We start from the raw sequence: 21,587 nt of genomic DNA, 5'->3' as shown, positions 1-21,587 counted from the left end.
CACGCTTGTAATCCCAGCACTTTGGGAGGCCGAGGCGGGCGGATCACGAGGTCAGGAGATCAAGACCATGGTGAAACCCCGTCTCTACTAAAAGTACAAAAAAATTAGCCGGGCGTGGTGGCGGGCACCTGTAGTCCCAGCTACTCGGAGAGGCTGAGGCAGGAGAATGGTGTGAACCCGGGAGGCGGAGCTTGCAGCGAGCGGAGATCACGCCACTGCACTCCAGCCTGGGTGAGAGAACGAGACTCCGTCTCAAAAAAAAAAAAAAAAAAAAAAAGGTGAGCACACAAGACCGAGAGAAAAATGAGAGCTGAAATTAATCTTGTATCAGGAACCCATTTTCACAATAACAGTATTAATCCATTTATGAAAGCAGATCCCTCATGACCCAGCCACTCTCAAAGATCCCATCTCTCAATACCATCCTAATGGTAATTCAATTTCAATATGAGTTTGAGAATATTCAAACCACAGCACTGTGCTATTTTACTACATTTGTTTTGATATTTATTTTTATTAAGCTAGAATTTTAATATGGCTAAATCTAAAAAAGAATGATTTTTACTAATTTTTGAATTTTATAATTGTGAAATCCATACTTTCTCATGGGAAAAAAATTAAAACTCTAGAAAAAAATTATGAGGAGGAAAATAAAATTCTACTGACCCACCCACCACCCTTTCATCCTTCATTTTTGTTCTCCAGGAGCAATCACTGCTATGAATTTCTTGAGAAGCTTCTCAGAAATGTCATCTGTGTACTGTACTGTTCTTCGTTTTATCTAATTTCTCCTAGATACTGAGACAGTGGTTTGGTTGACCGAAGGAGGTCCTAGTGACCTCTTGCCTTTACTTGGCATAATCTGAAGGCATCCAGTTCTCCCAGAACAGCATTCTCCACTTTGCTGACCTTCAATAAAATTGCAACGTGAACCAGTTGTCTTGGACACTCTTCATTCTTCTTCATGCCCTAACATCCCATCACTCCTCAGGACTCCTTGTGCCACACCCAGACTTTTCCTGCCCAAGTAATAATCCATGCTCAAAAAACTGTTCTGTACTCTATACTCCATCAAATCTTTCAATGAGATTAATACTAGATTGTGAATAAATGGGTTTTCTTTATAAGCAGGTTACCTTTTCTAAAGGATATTTTTATTTTATTTAAAAAATCAAAGAAGAATAAACTTATAATAGTGGAATTTACAAACAAGTATTTGTTGAGTGGCTTCTTTGTGCCAAGCATGAAGTTATAGGGCAAAAAATGTTTAGATTGGAGGAAACCAATATCTACTATGAGTAGATTCCTGAGCCTGTTCCAGAAAGGCACAGCATGACTGAAATGGTTGCTGAAGAGTAGAGGACAGGGAAAATGATCCAAAATAATAGTAACAGGCACTCCATGACTTGAAACTTGTGACTTCTCTTTGTTTTTAGTTTCTATCTCGTGGAAAATTTTGCTGTTTTCACTCTGTCACAGAACAGATGGAACCATGATTTATGATTCACAGTTTATGAAGCTAATGTAATATTCTACCACACTTTGTGACCCATCATGTTTCCCACATTTGCAATATTTTTTTCTTCTGGGACACTTGTCACAAAAGGATCACTGAGATGTTGGTATGAGAGTGCTTCAGCCATTATAAAGTAGGGAAACTAGTGATATCACAAGGGTCATTCATGTATCCAGCAAATATTTATTTGGCCCCTTAATGTGCCAGGTACTGCTCTACGGACTAAGGATCCAATGGACAAGTCAGATAGGTCTTTACTCTGTGAAGAAGAAAAATAATAAACAAGTAAATAAGCAAACAAATGACAAGATGATTGCATAGAAGTGCTTTGAAGAAAATAAAAATGAGGTAATGTCATAAAGAGTGACTGGACAACATTAAATAGGTTGGTTGGCCAGGCGTGGTGGCTCATGCCTGTAATCCCAGTACTTTGGGAGGCCAAGGTAGACAGATCACTTGAGGTCAGGAGTTCAAGACCAGCCTCAGCAACATGGTGAAACACTGTCTCTACTAAAAAAAATACAAAAATTAGCCAAGTGTGGTGGTGGGCGCCTGTAATCCCAGCTACTCAGGAGGCTGAGGCAGGAGAATCGCCTGAACCCAGGAGGCAGACTTTGCAGTGAGCCAAGATCATGCCACTGCACTCCAGCCTGGGTGACAGAGTGAGACTCCATCTCAAATAAATAAATAAATAAATAGGGTGGTCAAGGAATGCTTCCCTCAGAGGTGTCATCAAAGCTGATGCTTAAATTATGAGAAGAAACTGGTTCTTCAAAAGTTGTAAGGAAGTGTGTTCCAGATAGAGGGAACAGAAAGTACAAACCCAGAAAGAAGTTTGGGATGCACAAATGCAGACTCGAGGCAAGTAGGTTGTATTCACCAACCCATCTTTGTATCCCTCCCACCCCTGCTTTTATCCAGCTGTTGATGCTGATACCACTGGGGTCATGGGCCAGGATGTTGGCTTTATGCTGTTTAGTGCATCAAATTAAATACTTCCTGGCTCCAATTCAGAAGCTTTAGTGTGGCTCTGGTGGTATTCTGTTTCCTATTTCACATTACAGTTCACAAGAAGTTGACTAGCAGAGTGATCCCAAGGGAATACCAGCCTTGAAACATGGGAAACAACCCAAACATGAATGGCATAAGATCTTCAGTAAGAGGTGGTGGTGATTTTCCTTCAATTAAATTTGTTTGTAAGGAAAAATCCATTTTGTTTTCTAGGTAAATCTGATGATATAGTCACAGCAAAAGTATAGTATATTCATGGCAACACATTTTATGAACTATTATTCCAGTATCTATGTGAAGCAATAAATTATTTGAATTATAGTGTATACTCTTCACTAATACTCTAAGTCCATCATTTCTTAGTTACAATTCTGGGAAAAAAAAATTTATTTTGAGACAAGATCTCACTATGTTGCCCAGGCTGGTCTTGAACTCCAAGGGCTCAAGTGATCGTCCCATCTCAGCCTTCCAAGTTGTTAGGACTACAGGCTACAATTCTAAAATTTTTTTTAAAAATTTGAAAACTAAATATTTTTCATATTGCATAATGAGGCTACTTATCATCTTTATCACAATTAGTGTCAATTTTCATACCCACCTAATGGCAGAGATATTAATATCTTAATTAAAAGATATTGTTGTAGCACTCACCAGTGGTATTACATAATATATATCTACCCTTTTACCTACATAAAATCAGAAATACGAATTCTGACCAGTGTGACCAACATGGCGAAACCCCGTCTTTACTAAAAATACAAAAAAATTAGCCAGGCATGGTGGCCAGTGCATGTAATCCCAGCTACTCAGGAGGCTGAGGCAGGAGAATTGCTTGAATCCAGGAGGTGGAGGTTGCAGTGAGCCAAGAACGCACCCCTGCACTCCAGCCTGGGTGACAGAGCAAGACTCCGTCTCAAAAAAAAAAAGAAAAGAAAGGAAAAAGAAAGAAAAAAAAAGAAATACAAGTTCTGAAAAATATCTGGCACAAAGTGTGCAAAAGCAAACTTATGCTCATTAATTTCAGGATATTTCCATAATTTTAATCTTAACACAACCATCCTCAGTGGGCCTGCCAATATTTTAATGAGTAAATGGTCAAGAGAAAAAAAATGGCTAACTAGGCAGTACAAGATAGTGAGCTAGGCTTAGCTTCTCTCGCTGATGTATATTATATCCATTGTAATTGTCCACCAAATTCTAACCTGAACAAGAAAAGAACATGGTAAATGTACAGTATATTCATGACAACACACTGTGAACTTTTATCCCAGTGTCTATGTGAAGCAATAAATTATTTGAGCCATAGGTATGTCCTAGTAACTGTTCTATCCCCAGCACATAGCAGTAACTGGCACATAGTAGACATTCAGCAAATATTTATTGAATAGTTGGTCCATTGTTAACACTTGGCCACAATGATACCCACTGCACTTGCTGTCTTAAATGACAACTACACATCAAATCCTGATGCAGTTTCTTCTGAGTTTTCTGCCGATTCAAGGTCAGGATATCCTTCAAACAGATGTTTGCCATTCCTGAGACTCGCATGACACTCTGATGGCAAAAAGAAGCTGGTTTCCTGCCAAAGCCCAATTTATACTTTCTGGAGAGTCTGCTAGCTCTATTTTTCTAAATAAACACTCAATTGAACAGTCCCGTGACTCTCTGATCCAAATAAATACTTTGAATCATTAACAGTCTCCACCAGCAACGCTAATGAATTTGAATTCATTTTTAGTCTCTTTCTACTCAGATCTTATCCCCTTCTTTTTTTGCCCTCCACAGCTTCCACAAAGACTCTTATGATCATCCATTTGATCCTCATGTTTGTTCTTCTATTGACTGAACCAAGAGCATCAGCAGGAACTACAGCCTTCCCAGATGCTGTGGCTACAGCTCCTTCCCTTTCTATCTCATTCTGCGGCAGGTCCAGGAAAGTGAAGCTCTGCTAGCACAGTCTCCCATAGATGAACCACAACAGTCACTTACTACTTTGAGCTGAGAGGGAATGAGAGCTCTGTTTGCTACAGTCAACCTGGCTTGACAAAGAACTTTAGCTCAGCTCTGAAAGCCAGGGACCAAGGAGCCATGCAGAATACAGAGAATAAAAAGGGGTACATTTGATATTTTGTATGATCTATAAAATAGCACATCTGGGTGTTTATTTAACTGAAAACCAACAGATAAATTTTTAAGACACTTAAGGGCATTAGAAAACATGATTCCCACTATATAGATTCTTAAGTGAGTGGGGTTGAGAAATGTTTTCAGGTTTAACAGTAAACATCTGCTGGGTTCTTTGAATCTTTTTTTTTTAAGTGCAGAAAACTTAGAAAGTACAAAAACGCATTTTAAAAAGAAACAATTCCTGCCTCTCAAGCTACAGATAATGTCTTTTTTCTTTTTCAAAAAATATAATTTTTAGGCTAGCCTGAAAAAAAAAATCTGTATGGGCCCCAAAGGGTCTCCTTGTGAATGAAAATGCTGCTAACTGGAGTTTTGTGTTATGTGTGGGCACTCACAGTTTTCAAGAAGACCATAAAGGAAAGTTTCAACTCCTGAGGGCTCCAGATGCCCTGAGAGAGGGGAAAAGGAAAACTTTGGGGTTGATGATCAGAGCTTCACGCCTCAAACACTTGAACAATCTTGCCTCATTTCCTGAACCTGAACTTATTCAGAAGTTGGGGTGCTTCTCTAGAACTCTAGCAAGCTAGTTATGAAACTGAATTATCATAGGAATGTTTCCACTGGAAGGTTGGTGGAAAGCCCTGTCACTTAAGGAGGCAAAAAATGTGCTTCCATTTTGATCTGGAAAGAACCCTTAGCCAAGCTTGGAAGGATCATGGTGCTTTCTGGAGCCATGGCAGCATAGATGGGGTTCAAAGGTTTGTATACCTCCAGTGTTTGTGCTATATAGGCAAGCATGAGACTAGGAAGCAGGTCACATGTATACGGAGCAGCAAGCTCAAGCACTGGCTCAAGCAGATTGGAAGTAGAAACGCCAACCAAGGTTGCATAGGAAATGTGGGCAGAAGTGGTTAGAGGCCCAGGAAATTTCTTTCCAGCCTATTCCAAATGTACAGTGGCAGGAACAAGTATAGGACCTCTCTTCATATAGAAATATAAAGAGAGTGTCACACATTAACATGCCAGGGAGGCTGGACAAGGCTCCTCTGCTTTGTGGAGCTGTGCCTTGTAAGAGAAACTCCTAGAATCAGAGCCCTGCAGAAGCAGCAACCACCAGTGCTAGGGAAGATGGCTGGAGCCAGGGCAGAGCTGAGAGGAAGCAGCAGCAGCAGCCACATGGAAACCACGGGGAAAACAGAAACCAGAGGGAAGGAGCGTAGCCCTCCCTGGCCACACACATGGGTAGGTTGCAATAGGCCAATAAGGCTAGCGGGTAGTGGGCTGGTAGAGTGCATTGGCTCACAATTCCCAGCCACAATAATAAAAACCAGTAGGGGATTGATCCCATGTGTGACTATGGCTGATGTGACTTGAGAATAAAAAAGAGTTTCTTGAGGGAAAATGTTTGGTTCCACAGCAGGAAGGTCACCTGTACCAAAGATAAATACTGATACTTTCCACATCCCTAATTCCAAGACTGTTCTTTAAATCCCATCAGCTTACCTGGAACTTCTGTGGTCCCCACTGCCTGCCCAATGTGACAGTCAGCAGAAGCTTAGCTCCAAACCCATGTCTGTGAGGTTGGACTCCAGACTTGATGGAGTGTACGTATCCAATGGCAACTCAAAGGGGAAATATTAAGAGTGAGAAAAAAGAGATTCTCCAACCAGGGACTATTATCTTCATGCCTCTTGGATATTGCTTATTAAACTAAAAGGTAACTGACCCAAAGAAAATAACCCATCCCATTCTTCTCTCACGATACTCGACTTTTATACTCTTAAATGAAGGATTCTTTAAGCATAGCCAGAGTTTGGATGTAGGGGAGTGTGTGTGTGTTTGGGGTGGGGGGTGGTATAAGCAGACCTGAGACCAGGAAGCAGGTGACATATGCACAGCATCAAGCCCCAAAACTGGCACTGACTCAAGCAGATTGGAAGTAGAAACGCCAAGCCAGGTTGTATAGGAAATGTGGACAGAAGAAGTGGTTAGAGGCCCAGGAAATGTCCTTCTAGCCTATTCCAAATGTACAGTGGTATGAACAAGTATAGGACTTCTCTTCATATTAGGACTTCTCTTCATATAGAAAGATAAAGAGAATGTCACACACTAGCATGCCAGGGGGGCTGGACAAGGCCACTGTGCTATGTGGGGTTGGGCCCTGTGAGAAAACCTCCTTGAGTAGGAGCTTAGACTACACAGCCAGGGGCTTCAGGACAGCAAGATGATAGAAGGCCAAGCTGGGTGCAGGAATGAATGAACATAGGAAAAGAGGCCATCGAGAAGGATGTTGAAGGATACCTTTGGTCGCAGACTGCTTCCTGAAATCCCAGGCCTATCTGCAGGTCTTGTGTGTCTCAACAGGACACCTCAACAACTTACGGCTCCAGGATCTTGGGACAGAAGTCCATAGCTCAGAAGGTAATGGTTGCCATGACAAAAAATTCACCATCAACAACAAAGATACACACACACACACACACACAAAACACCTCTTCATTTCCAGTATCTTACCATCACCCAGACAACACAAACACCACCAATCTGGGCAGTCTTTGAAATGCTTTTTATTTTCCAGCGATACTCCTACAACTTGGACCATTTAAAAACAACCACCTGCTCTTGATTGTGACATGCTAGCAACATTGAGGTAATTATGGCCTCAGCTCCAGGCAGATCCATTTCAGGGGAGTTCCTGCCACCACTCATTGTCTCTCCACAAGGAGACCTGAATGGAGAAGGGAAATGCTGAAGGCTGTGTCTCCCTCTGATGTAAAAGTTCAGTCTTTAGAGAAGGGCCATGCCGTATTCTGGAGTTGGCATGTCAGTGCCCTAGTTCTTTCTACAAACAAGCTTGCCTCCTCCCTTCACTCAAGTCTTGGCCAATTCTATTTAGAATTCTAAAGGTAGAGGGACCACCTCCTGACATTTCTGAGAAACCTGCTCAGGCAATCTTCACAACTCCACTCAAACCCACCTGTGTCCTGTAAGAGGGGGCTGCAAAATCACTCTCCAGGGATTTCATGCCAGAGACAGAGGCCAGCTGAGACAAGTGTCCGCTTTCACTGTTTCTGCTCCTTCAGGAACAGGCTGGATTTGATGGCCCCAAAAGATGCTTTCCTTGCCTAAAATTCCAGAGAAAACTGGACTGAAGCAAGATTTGGCTTCTTGGTTTGACACATGTCCAACTACTCCACAACCTTTATGCCTCAGTCTGTACCCAAAACTCGACAGCAGCCAACATTGACCAATGTGTGCCCTGGGTCACTGCGGTGGAAGCAGGGACATGTGGAACAAATAGTGCAACACAACCTCACTCTGGGGAAAAAAAATATGTGCTGCAGAAAGTCAGTGGAGGACAGCATTTTGGTAGATTTTTTTTTAGTCATTTAGTCAATAAATGTTTTCTCAGACACATGCTGGGCCCTAGAGATAGCGTGCTGAACTTGACAGACAGTCCCTGCCTTCACCTAGCTTACTATTAAGCTCAGGTTTGAGGATCCAGCTGATCTAACTTCAAATCCAGTGGCCTACATTTGCAGAGCCTCTTCAGCTATAAAATGAGGATGATAAAATTATGCAAAGTGTTATCATGAGAGGTAAATCAGATAATCCATGTGAAGTATTTAGCCCACTGCCTTGCTGCAAGTGGTGGCTGTTGTTAAGATCATTATTTCATAGGTCACTGGAGGCCTGCTGGAAACTGTGCACTGGACACCAGAATGACCTTATCTGTATGAAGGGCCTTTGGCAGGCAACCAACCCAGAGTCTCAAAGGACTGCATCCCAGCTACAGAAAACAGAGCCCCAGAGCTCTCAGCTGAAGCTCAGCATACACAATCACACAATGCCCAGAAGAACCCAAGCCCCACCACTGCTGGCAGGCCACTGCCCCAGGCAGCAATAAAGGCTTCCAGAGGCCTTTTGTCAATTGTCCCCTGAACAGACCATAAACATCTCCACGCTGCCATTCAGTGGACATCCTGTTTACATGATGAGTGGAGATCTTGGTTGCTTTCCCTCTTCTCTTTTTAAAGGCTGTAATTATGTTTACCCAAGTCCAGCAGTAGGTGCCAGGAGGACTGTGAGTTGATTTCCCTGGCTAACACTGCAGACGGCTGGCGGCAGCCCCACTGACCCCTGCATCCCAGGCAGAGAGCCAGCCCTACATTCTCCTTACAAAGACAGTCATTCTCACTGAGCAGTTTTCTTTGCATGCATGCTGGGATGCTCTGGATAATTGGCTAGCCAATGCCAAGATACGTCAGCACTATGCACGTACCGGATAACTGGATAATGAAGGGAAAGGAAGGGTACAGAGCTCTGTAGTTAGAACTCCTCCTGGGTACCATGCAGTGTACCATGAGCATTTCACATGCAGGTAGTCCCCGGCTTATAATGGTTCAACTTACAATTTTTTTTTTTTTTTTTACTTTATGATGGTGCAAAAGTGATGCACATTTAGTAGGAACCATACTTCAAGTACCCATACAACCATTCTGTTTTCACTTTCAGTACAGTATTCAATAACTTATATGAGCTCTTCAACACCTTATTATAGTAGTCTTTGTGTTAGATGATTTTGCCCAACTGTAGGCTAATGTAAGTGTTCTGAGCAAGATTAAGGTAAGTCCAGGTTAAGGTGCAACATTCAGAAGGTTAAGTATATTAAATACATTTTTAACTTATGATATTTTCCATTTATGATCAGTTTATCAGCATGTAACCCCATCATAAATTGAGGAGCATTTGTATATTGTTTTGGTCAATCCCAGTACAACCCAGAGAGTTATGTATTGTTACCAGATTTTTACAAATGAGGAAAAAAACATGAGGTCATTCTGCTGGTAAGTGGTAGAACTGAAATTTAAACAAGATCCATCAAGCTCTGTAGTCTCTGTTCTTTCTACTCCAGAAAAAAAAAAATGAGATAACATTTTATGCATGCCCAGATGAGTTGTTCTGACTCAGTGATTCCCAGGTGTTTTCATCCCTTTCCCATCTGTTGTAATATATTTTCAAACATCAACCCAATGCATTATTTTTTTTTTTTAAATGGAGTCTCCCTCTTGTCGCCCAGACTGGAGTGCAATGACACAATCTCAGCTCACTGCAACCTCTGCCTCCCAGGCTCAAGTGATTCTCCTGCCTCCACCTTCCAAGTAGCTGCGATTACATGCTTCAGAGGAATAAAATAGAGCTTAGAGAGCAGCCCAGGCCGAAAGGGAGCAATGTGCATGGAAGTATGAGTCAATGCTCACAACAACCGAGGTCCCAGGAAACTGTGCTCATGACACAGCTTATCTTCAGGGTCCCTATGGCCCCTCTCAACTCATGTGAACTCTGCTTACTCCTAGCAGATGGTATTCTCTCTGACTTCCTCTCGGGATGTTTCAGGCAACCACTAAGGTGGCCTCCAGGGATCCCTGCCTTCTGATACTTACTGCCTGTGTAATCCCATCCCCGTTGAGTGTGGGCTGGATTTAGTGACTAGCTTCTAGCAAATAGAAATAGGCAGAAGCAAAATCACTTCCAAGATTAGGTAATTAAAGAGATCATGGCTTCTGTCTTAGTCTCTCTCTCTCTCTGTCTCTCTCTCTCTCCCTCCACCACCGCCACCACCCCTCATTCTGCAGAAGATAAGCTGCCGTATTGTAATAGCTCTATAGAGAGGCCCATAAATCAAGGGACCAATGTTCCCAGCCAGTGAGGACCTGAGCCTACCAATAGCCATGTGAGTGAGCTTGGGAGCAGATCCAATCCCGGTTGAACACTGAGATGACCCCAGCCCTGGCCAATACCTTAACTGTAGGTTTGTGAAGAACAGGAAGTTATAGCCAGAACATATAGATTCCTAACCACTGAAGCTGTGAGATAATGTTTGTTTTAAACTGCTACGTTTGGGGGTAATTTGTAACACAGCAATAGCTACCTAATACTCGGAGCGAGGACAGGTCCTCAAAAGAAAGAGGGAACAGTGTGGAAGAAGACCCCAGTGTGCAGTTCGCCAAGGTAATCTCCTGTCACTGCTATCCAACCTCTGTAGACCCCAGGCGGGCTGACTGTAACCTCACGCTATAGCTTTAGAGATATAGAAACCTTCAGAGAGATTTCCCAGGACAGCATTCACAGTTTGGCTGCAAGCTGTCATCACTTATGACGGAAGAGCCAGGACAAAGCAGGATAGGGCAGGCTGTGACCCTGGTCCTCAAGAATGGCCAACAGTAATAATACTGTGACTGTAATGTGACCAAGCACAGAGGAGAAAAATGTGGGCTGCAAAACAGCTGATGCCCAAATCCAGAGGTCTCATCCACTGTGGTCAGTAGAGGCATCATGGTGACTCATAGCCAGTCCCCTGGCCGTTTTGGCTGATAATGGGGTGACACCATGCAGCCCACCAGAGTAGGAGGCTGCCAAGGTTAGGCCAGCAGTGGACCTGAGGTCATAAACAGGAAAAGAACCCCAGGAGGAACATTAATTCTATAATGTGACCCAACACGACAGGTCTTGAGGAAGCCTGTGGTTTGGTGGGCTCACAGCAGCCCTAGTACTCACCCCACACATAGCACAGGATTGCTCATTGCAACACAGCACATCTAGGCCCTTCAGTGTTGTGGGACCGAAATTCAGAATGTATGCCTCACTGTGGTCAGGAACTATGGCTGGATGAATGACAGCCCCCAAATGTGTCCCTATCCTGATCCCCGGACTTGTAAATGTTATCATATCTAGCAAAAAGGACATGAAGATGTGATTAAGTTAAGGGTGCTGAGATAGGGAGAGTATCCTGGATCATCTAGGTGGGCGTGATGTAATCACAAGGTCCTCTTGAGAGCAGAACAGGAGGACTTCGAGTCAGAGGAGGAGATGTGATGACGGAAGCAGAGATGGGAGTGATACACTTGCAGGATGGAGGAAAGGGTCGCAAGCCAAGGAATACAAGCAGCTGCTAGATGCTGAAAAAGGCAAGAAAGCGGTTTCTCCTGAGAGTTCCAGAAGGAACCAGGCCTGCTCACACTGTAACTTTAGCCCAGGGAAACTGATTTCATGGTCCTGACCTCCAGAACTCTAACAGAATAAATTTGTGTTGTTTTAAACCACGAAGTTTGTGGTAACCTGTTGCAGCAGTCACAGTTCAATTCGGAACCATTAGGAACTAGTCAGAAAAGAGCATGGAGGTGGAGTCTCAATTCTTGAGGCCAAGCAGAATTGTAGGAAATAAGGATTGCAAACCAACAAAAATTCATGTTCTAGGGAACCCACATTTGAATTATCTTCATTGTTGAAGTTGAAGGCCATGGGCCGTCATTGCCTATGTCCTTATTTATTATCTTGTCTATATCAATAGCATTTGCCCAAAGAAGCTCTCAAATTCACATTTTATTAAAGGATATGAATGAATGAAGAATGAAACATACAAATGAAATTTCACCATAAATGCCAGCCAACAGCTTCTTAGGGCCATTATTTGTCGCAGAGATTTTATTTGGGAGGATTTCAAATCAAGACCAATCACTTCCTTCTCTGCTAAATTGCTTTTACTGTGAGTTATAGATTAAATGTACACAGACAAGTATATAAATGTATACAGAAAGCAGACTTTTGCCTAAGATTTGCTTTATGGCACAGGTAAACTTGTAAAGAACGCTCTGTTACACTTTTAACTACATAACAATTCCAGACTTGTGTAGATCAAAAATATATCACCCAGAAGGAAAAAGCTAAGCAACAGACTTAATACTGTACATTTGTAGCTAATATGACATATAATATATATTTGTAGCTTATATATGCTAATATATTTATAGCTAATAATCTTATATGTGAAGAGCTCATCCAATTATGAAATTATTATTAAAAACAATTATCATGAAAATCAGGAAACTTTATGGACAAATATACAGTCCATGACCAGATTATTCTTCGAAAGTAAGAAATCCTAATTAGCAAAGATAGAAAATATATAATCCTTCTAGAATTCAAAGGAAATGGCAAATTGAAATGGGAAATTACATTTTTAAAACCTCAGGTACATGGAGTTGGTCATATGCCTCAGTTGTGGCAGGCTGTCTCATTAATTTGTGCAAGACTCATGTTTTCATTTTATTTTTACCCATTTTCATCCGCTCCACTCCCCTAACCTTCCTCACCATAGACACTCTAATGTGTACCAATGTATGTTCTTGGATAGCTATCTGCATTAGCTTCCTGTGGCTGCTGTAACAAATTTTCTCAAATTTGGTGATTTAAAGCCACAGAAATTTATTTTCTCATAGCTCTGGAAGGCAGAGGTCTCAAAATCAAGGTGTTGGCAGGGTCACACAACCTCCAGAGGCTCCAGGGAAGATTCCATTCCTTGCCTCTTTCAGCTTCTGGTGCCTCCATGTGTTCCTCGGCTTGTGGCTTATAAATAATACAGTTTGTAAGTTTATCTGTGCCGTAAAGCTAATCTTAGCCAAAGGTCTGCTTTCTGTATACATTTGTATACTTGTTGTGTACATTCAACCTGTAAATCACTCCAATCTCTGTCTGTCTTCACACAGTCCTCTGCCTCTATTGTGTGTCTCTTATAAGAACATTTGTCATTGGATTTTAAAGTCTGCCTAGATAATCCAGGATGATCTCATCTCGAGATTCTTACTTAATTACATCTGCAAAGACTCCATTTACCCAAAAAATCACATTCACAAATTTGGGAATGTGGACATATCTTTTGGGAATGTGGACATACCATTCAACCCACTGCACTATTCTTAAAAGCCATGTAGTGATTTTTGTGTATGTGTGTTATTTTTCATAGTAAATTGTGCTAAAAGTCTCATTCTACTTTTTATCACCAATGCTCCTTGACTTACGGTGGGGTTACATCCTGATAAACCTGTTACTGTTGAAAATATTGTGAATTGAAAATGCATTTAATATACCTAACCTACTGAACATCACAGCTTAGCCTAGAACACTTACATTAGCCCACAGTTGAGCAAAATTATCTATCACAAAGCCCATTATATAACAAAGTGTTGAACAGCTCATATACTTTACTGAATACTGTACTGAAAGCAGAAAACACAATGATTGTATGAGTACTGGAAGTATGGTTTCTACTAAATGTGTATCAATGTCCAACCATCACAAAGTCAAAACATCTAAGTCGAAACATCCTGTGTTGGGAATCATCTGTATTTTTACCTATCACTATGTTTTTGTCTATCCATAGTGTTCCTACATACCTGGTGTATATTCCATAGTACGTACCCCATCAAATTTTGTTTATTCAACTTCCTAGTAATAGACACCTAATTTCTCATCTACCTGTCTGCTACCACATAAAAGGTAGCGGGGGACATAATTGATTATGGCCCTTTATGGATATGTTGCAGGCATTTCTCTGGTATATATTCCCAGGTGTCAGTTGGATGGATCATACAGGATATAAACACACCCTTGGTTTCTCTAAGTATTGCTGGATTGTGTCTGTACCAGTTAACTCTCCCATGCCTTTTTTTCCCCTAAATTCTTGCCAACACTTGGAATCATTCAATTTTATAATATTTGCTTTTCTGATGTCCATAAAGTGGTATCTTACAGTTGCTTTAGTTGGTCATGATGGTATTGGTCATATTGGTATTGTCAGTTTTTGTTCTAGATTGTAATGGGTGTGCCTTTCTTGTCTTCTGTCTTTGTTCCCTTTAATTGGACAAGAATTAACTTTTCTAGTTTGTTTACAGACCCTTAGCTCCGAGGTCAGATATTTATCTGTTGGCCCTTAGCCCCATACTCACTCTCCTATATTCTCCTCTGGAAGACAGGTAAGCAGAAAGCCACATTCCCCAGACTTCCTTGACAGCTAAAGTTAAATTTGGTTCTGCCAATCTGGGGGAACTGCACTTGACTGGCAAGTAGAAACAAGGTTGGGGCCATTGTTTCTGGCAGTGCCTCAGCTGCAGCAGCAGAAGTAGGTGGCTCCTGCTCAATGCCAGCCCTGTGGTTTCAGTGGCACTGGTGGAAAATGGCTCCGTGGTTCCAGCAGTGACCCCAGTGAAGGTGGCTCATACACTCTCTCCCAGGTATGCTAGCAGCTCCCTGAGCTCTGGGTAGAACACCCTTTCCCTTTTGCTCCTCCAAACATCTTTAGAATCAGTGCCCCACATTAAATCCCTTTCAGTTTGAATAATCTAAAATTATTTCTGTCTTCCCGACTGGGCACTGACTAACACATTTCCAATATTCTTAACATCCTCCTAGAATGATCTTTTGTCCTACAGCAGCATTTCAAAGCATGTCCTTGCAAGATAAACATTCTCAGACCTTGCATCCCTAAGAATATCTTCATTTCATCCCTTGCATTTCAGTGATAATGTATCTGTGATAAAACCCAGGAGCAACATTCTCGTGCTTTGGAAGTATGGCTGCACTGTCTCCTTGCATCCGGTGTTGCTATTGACAAGTGTCATGACAGCTTATTCCTGTTCCTTTCAAGATCATTTGCTCTTTCTCTCAGGAATCTTCTTTTAAGTTCTTAAATTTCCTGATAATGTAATGTATCTAGGTGTTGATTTTTTTTTTTCTTATCTCTACTGTACAACACTGGAGAAGCCCCTTCAATCTAAAGCTTTTAACTGTATTTCTATGTAGAAAATAGTTCTCCACTGCTGTTCATTGTTTCTTTCTCATTCTGAGACTTTATTTTTTTTTATTTTTATTTTTTTTAATTGAGACAGGGTTTTGCTCTGTGACCTAGGCTGGAGGCCGGAGTGCAGTGGTGTAATTGCTGCTCACCGCAGCCTCGACCTTCCCAGCTCAAGCAATCCTCCCACCTCAGCCTCCTGAGTAGCTGCGACCACAGACATGCACCACCACATCCAGCTAATTTTTCATTTTTTTATAGAGATGGGGTTTCACCATGTTTGCCCAGGCTCATTCTGAGATTCTTATCATGTTGACATTTCTATTTCTGTATTCCATATCATTTAATTCTCTTTTTCATGAAGTCCACATCTTTTCTTTTTTTTAATTTTTAGGCCTGAGGGCCTCTTCCATCCTTGTCAGGGGTAGTGCTGACCTTTTGTCCTTTCAAAAACACTGCAGTCCTTCTCTTTCTTACTGCTGCCTAGGGGTTTGAGACTTCCAGGTCATTGATTAGTTAATCCAAGGTTTACATTTTGCTCTTCAATCCCGTTATTGAGTTCTTCATTTCATCTATTGCTTTCTTATTACCCACTTCTCTAGTTGAATATTCTTTGTGATGCTCATTTCTCTTTGCTATTTCTGATATTTTTATCTTTTCCCCCCTTTGTGGCTATTTATGTTTGTTTTATATTCTTATGTCTCTGGTCCACTAATTCCAACTTCCTTTGCTATAGGTTGCTCAGCTTATCTTCATTTTATAGCAATCAAATTCCTCTATTTATCCATATTTTTCCCCCATGATGTATTCAGCACATCTGCTGGCTTGGCTAGCACAGTGGCTCTGGACGGAGGGGCCAATCGAAGTCACCTAGGTCTTAGATTGATCCTTTCCTCAGAGTTTAAAAAGGGGTATGGAGAAATGTGATCAATCCCTCGAGGCCATTTCAAACTTCACCTCCACTATGACACACAGCTGCAAACATCCCCAGCCAGGTGCCTCTGCCCTCCAAGAACCCCCTTTCCTTCCACCTGGGGTATTGCTCTGCTTGGAGGGTAACATCCCTCACTTGAAATCTCCTGGCCCACTGGGTGGAGACAGTGAGAGCAGGGAGGAGAGAATTCTCAGAGCCAGACCTTCTACCCAGCCCTAGTGGTTGCTTCCCAACAGCTGGGCTCCCACAGAATCACACTAAGGCCAGGAGGTTGCCACTGTGTTCCTGCTCCCACAGAATCTACAGGGCAGGCAGTGAACACCTTCCTACTTATTCTCTTTCAATTTATCCCAAAATACCACTTTTGTCATGTCACTTCCTCGCCTAAACACCTTCCATGGGTCTCCTTATCTATATTTAAAAAAAAAAAAAGTCCAGTATACAAGGCCTTCTCCAATTTACCCCTTTTTTTCCTCAATATCTTTTTCTATTTGGCATCCTCAAATTTACTTTGCTGTCCTATCTTTAGATAGCTATCACAGCATAACCTCTTATTCATAGCAGAGGCATAAAATTATACCTCTTAATTGATTGTGCTAGCCCATAAGCCAATGGTATTTTTTAAAATGGCAAAATAATTGTTCTTGGTTCAGAAAAAGAAAAAAGTCTCTTTCATATGCAAAAAGAGGGCACAAGTTACCATCACTTGTACATGTGTTAAGCATTTTCACAATGTCAGAGAAAGGTCTGCAATAGTGAGTGAGCCAGACTCACTTATTTGATCTCTCTTTGAATCAAGGTTTCACATTTTTAAGATGTCTTAGTAGTGTGCAGCTAAGGAACAAGCTTAGGAAGTTGACCTCATGATATTGACCCCATGAGCAGTATTTCAACAAACAGGAGCTAGCCTGTGGGAAGCATGAAGGCACTAAAGGATGATGTAAGCTGTCTAAGTCTCCAGTCTACTACCTTGAGTTTTGGCCTCAGGACCAATGTAGCAATTTGCAATTATGATCCCCTATCCTCAATCATGAAAATGTGTCAGTTCAATGGGAAGTAAAATGGGCTTTTAAATAAAGAGGGCTAGATAAACTCGTGCATCACAAACAAAACACATGCCTCCTTCCAAACGGAGAAGTAATTGAAAACGTCCAGGCAATTGGACTAGCTTTCTTTTCATGTCTCCACCATTTGTCTTTGGAACCTGAGTCATTTCTATGTCAGCTTGCCCAAGTGGCCTGGAGAACATAAGGGTTGCCAAACAGGACACTAACTCTTTAAAGGTCTGTTTATGTCTGCATAACTAATAGTGCTTATGTGTACTCAGGAGGAAATGCCAAGCTAACAGGGAAGACCATGAGTCCACAAAATTTTAATTTCTAGTTTTAGAAGAAATTAACTTCCACATTCATGTTTTTGTATTATGAATTTGCATGACGACTTTAAAGTTTGCCATGGTATTTATGGTAATTTCATTACAAACCACATTTTCATCTTTTAATTTCTTTCCTATTTATAATTATACAGCTATAATTAAAAGGTATTACAAGGACACGCTATCCTCACTAAAAGCCTGGCCTGCCAGACTTATTATATTCAAGATATTTCTCTAGCTTTATTTCTTTTCTCTCATTTTGGAAGAAGGGGAGGGGAGGGAAGGAAGGCAGTGGAGACTTTGGTCATTATAACCTCAAATCTTTTCATCAACTTCTCTTTGTTCCTTCAAAAAAAAATAGGATTTTTCCAAACAGTCCCCCAACTAAATGAAATGTTTTCATGTAATAGTTTCCATGTAAGCTTCTCACCACATCTGAAGTGATGCTCACACAGACTCACTAAGAGCATGCAAAAGACTTCAAGGATGGCTGAGACCTGGATTAAATTCTGTCTTCCAGGGCGAGTGCCAGCAGCCTCTGCCCCCATGGCTCAAAGGGTCTCACAGGCTTAACACCAAGGCTGAGGCACCTCTTACCTTTCTCTTTCAGAACATAGAAGGTACTTGTGTATAAAGACTTTCTTCCATTCCAATGACTTATCACTCACAAGTCCAAGAAAATAATTTGGAGGCAGGGAAACTGAGAGTCTAAGGCCAAGCCTCAGCTGAGAAGACTGCAGTGAACTGATCATTAATTACACTCAATATCTTCAAAGAATGTTGAAACTGTGCAGCCAAGCACAGTCATTGCCCTCAAGGAGCTCATACCTGAGCTGGAAGAAGGATGCACATCTACTGTTTGTTGCCAAACTACTATTCATCTTTCCATTAGAGAACCAATGTTCTCCCACCCATGACACCCTGGTGGGACTATCCATCACTGAATGTCACCTACTTTGAAGCCAAATACATTGAGCCAGACCAACAAAATTACTTCAGGTAAAAGAGTCCTGGGGCAATCAGCCACTGTTTTTATAATTGCTGCTATAAACATGGCCTCACATTGGGCCCAGATTACCAGACTCCCTCTTCTCTCACGAAAGATTCTTCTTGGGATCATTTAGGATCTTTTCTTGCTAGTGACCTTCATTGAGATCATCTCAATCTGCTAGAAGGTTGTCTATCAAAAAAATAGGGGTCCAAATCTTGATCCCATTCCTTATGAAAGGACCCTCATTCCCTCTCCACAGTGATCTTCTGTCAAATCACAAGGAAAGGTCCTCCTTCCCTGAGGCATTTCTAGGGCAAGAGATAACAAGTTGCCTTAGATTCAGAGTGGTTTCTCACAGAAGTCACAGAATCTCCTCAAAATGATTTGCTGTCTGCCCCTAGAACAATGCTTTGCTGCCTTAGCTCCACATTGATGTTACGGACTGAATTGTGTCCTCCCAAAATTCATATGTTGAAGCCCTAACACCCAGTGTGACTGCATTTGGAAATAATGACTTTAAAGAAGTAATTAAGGTTAAATGAGGTCATAAGGGAGGAGCCCTGATCCAACAGAACTAGAGTCCTTATGAGAAGAGGAAGAGACACCAGAACTCTCTCTCCATTCACACAGAAGAAAGACCATGTGAGGACACAACACAGAGACAACCACCTGCAAGCTAAGAAAAAGAGTCCTCACCAGAAAGCAACCCTGCCAGCACCTTGGTCTTAGACTTTTATCCTCCAGAACTGTGAGAAAATAAGTTTCCATTGTTTAATCCACACAGTGGCATTTTGTTATGGCAGCCTGAGCAGACTAATACACCTGGAGAGATCTTGAAAACTCAGTGTCCAGGCCATGCCCCATACCAATTAAATCAGAACCTTCCGGTCAGATCCAGGCATCAGAATGTTTTAAATCTTCCAAGATAATCCCAATGTGCAGCCATATTATATACAAAGAGGCTACTATTAACTTTGAAATAGCAAATTTTCTTTCTCTTTCCATTTTACTTAGCTGATATTCCCCATGATACAATAAGGATATTATATATTTTCATATTTACTGCATGTATTTGTCTCAATTTGCTGTTTGCTTTTATGACTTTGCCATATATACACATATATAGGCATGTATGTAGATGTATGCACACATATATGAATGAATATGAATATGAATGTATGAATATATGAATGTGTGTATATATGCCTCATATACATATATGTATATATAATACAAATGTGTGTACACACGCATACATAAATACATATACCTCCTTTAGTTTTCTTTTAATAGTGGAAGGAGTGAGCAGAATTGCAACTCAACAGAGCTAATAGCAGCAGGTATTCTGAGTGACACCTTGATACTATGACTCTTACATCTAGAATGATAGCGCATGTTCATTCGTGAAAGCTCTGGTTCATTTATGTGCTTAGTGTTGACTTTGTGCCAGACATTATGCTAGGTGCTAGGGACTCAGTAGTGAATAAAAATACACCCAATCCCAGCACTGATGAAGCCTAGGAAGACATGGGTAATTGTTTCCATGCACAGCAAGGTCTGTGCTCTGGAGAAAAGGACGTGGTCTCCAAGAGGGTGCAACCAGGCATGTTAACAGCCTCTGGAGTCACAGCAGACTTCTCTGAGGGCACCGTGGGCATCCCTTCCTCATGTGGGGCTCTTTATTAAGAATGTTTTCTTCACTGCAAAGCAGTTTAGAGCTCACCATATGAAGGGAGGGTGGACTAACTCCAAGCTCAAAGATAGACTTCCATCATGTGTGCTTGTGGTGCAGTGTTTAGCACCATAACTCACTTTAGAACAGGCCTGATCACCATCATGCCTTAAATATGCATTCCTCACTGGTCTCTAAGGAACTCAACTGTGGCTTGACCAACCACAGAACCATGCACTTTTAAATTATCTATGGAGAGCCATGAAGCAGAATCACTCCAACCTGATAATTTTCTGTTTGTTTCCCAGAATTCTGGGATTCTAAGCATTCCAGGATTGTTTTTTGTTTTTATTTTTTTTAAAAAAAAGCATATACACTAGAGAGAATCTAATAATGTCTAAAGAAAATTGTCAAACCTTTGTGCACCCTGAGAGTCAGATCCTCTTTCAACTTTAACATTACTTGATCGCCTGCTGTGAAGTAAACACTGCTCTGTGAAGTAAACATGTGCTGAGAACTGAGATCTAAAACCTTTTAAGACTTCTGCTGTTCCTGCCTATAGCAAGGAGCACATTTTCTTCACTGCTTGAAGTGGAGAAAATGGCTATTCCCAGCCATTCCTGAAGCTCCCATGGGGACTGAAATCCAGTAATGCTGCTGAATGAATGAAAGAAATCAGGGTATCTGGGTTCCCAGATGTCCTCAAATGGGGTTTAGGTCAGGAAGAAGCTGCCATAGGACTCAGGACCTACTTTGCTACTGGTGGTGACATGCGTAAATGTGACCACTTCTTTTTACTCCATAGAAATTTTTAAGTGTCCAAACTGACAGATTGTTCACCAGCAAACACTGAAGTCTCTTGTTCTAGTCATAGGGTGAGGCTTTGGAAAAATTAAGAACAGAACTCAGAGCTCCTCATATTTCCTAGTAATTTCCAGTGGACTTTACATCCTGCCCTCAAAGATTTTCTTTGAAGAGTTATGATTTCATAATCTGACCCACCAAAGGCTGTGGACAAGATCATATAACAATGCTCCATATCCAACAAGGAGTGATGGGACCACAACTATTGGCAAATATGCATGAGATTTTCACCCAAATCATCACAGAGAAATATTGTACAATGTGTACTGGTACACACAGAGACACACACACACCCACACACACGCACACACACACTCCCCAAAGGCTTTGGTTTGTCTCCCAAGCCTTGTGGAGGCAAACTAGCTGAAACTTGAATTTTAAGGCCTGGGATTCTCATGCTACCCTAAATAGCTGACAGGGATTTGGATGTAAAGCAACAGTCAGACTAAGAGGATAGCTTTCTATTG

The 21,587-nt window shown here is 41.5% G+C and overlaps 1 protein-coding gene, 1 long non-coding RNA gene and 1 pseudogene across 2 annotated transcripts in view; all 3 read right to left on the bottom strand.

Annotated features, from left to right (window-relative positions):
- Positions 1–21,587, bottom strand: part of ZNF382 (zinc finger protein 382) — a 180,781-nt gene that overhangs the window by 44,244 nt on the left and 114,950 nt on the right. The gene's annotated exons all lie outside the window — the stretch shown is intronic.
- Positions 1,449–21,587, bottom strand: part of LOC134732025 (uncharacterized) — a 47,619-nt gene continuing 27,480 nt past the window's right edge. Inside the window, exons 2-3 of the long non-coding RNA XR_010114869.1 lie at positions 7,632–7,779; positions 1,449–1,470 (exon numbers count right to left, since the gene is read on the bottom strand). This is a non-coding gene — a long non-coding RNA (uncharacterized lncRNA). The remainder of the gene's footprint in view (positions 1,471–7,631; positions 7,780–21,587) is intronic.
- LOC129461358 (uncharacterized) lies at positions 15,650–15,740 on the bottom strand (annotated as a pseudogene).

This window comes from Symphalangus syndactylus, chromosome 13, assembly GCF_028878055.3.
Source record: "Symphalangus syndactylus isolate Jambi chromosome 13, NHGRI_mSymSyn1-v2.1_pri, whole genome shotgun sequence".
NCBI lineage: Eukaryota > Metazoa > Chordata > Mammalia > Primates > Hylobatidae > Symphalangus > Symphalangus syndactylus.
The sequence above is the reverse complement of the archived record's forward strand: the minus strand, read 5'-3'. Positions and strand labels throughout refer to the sequence as shown.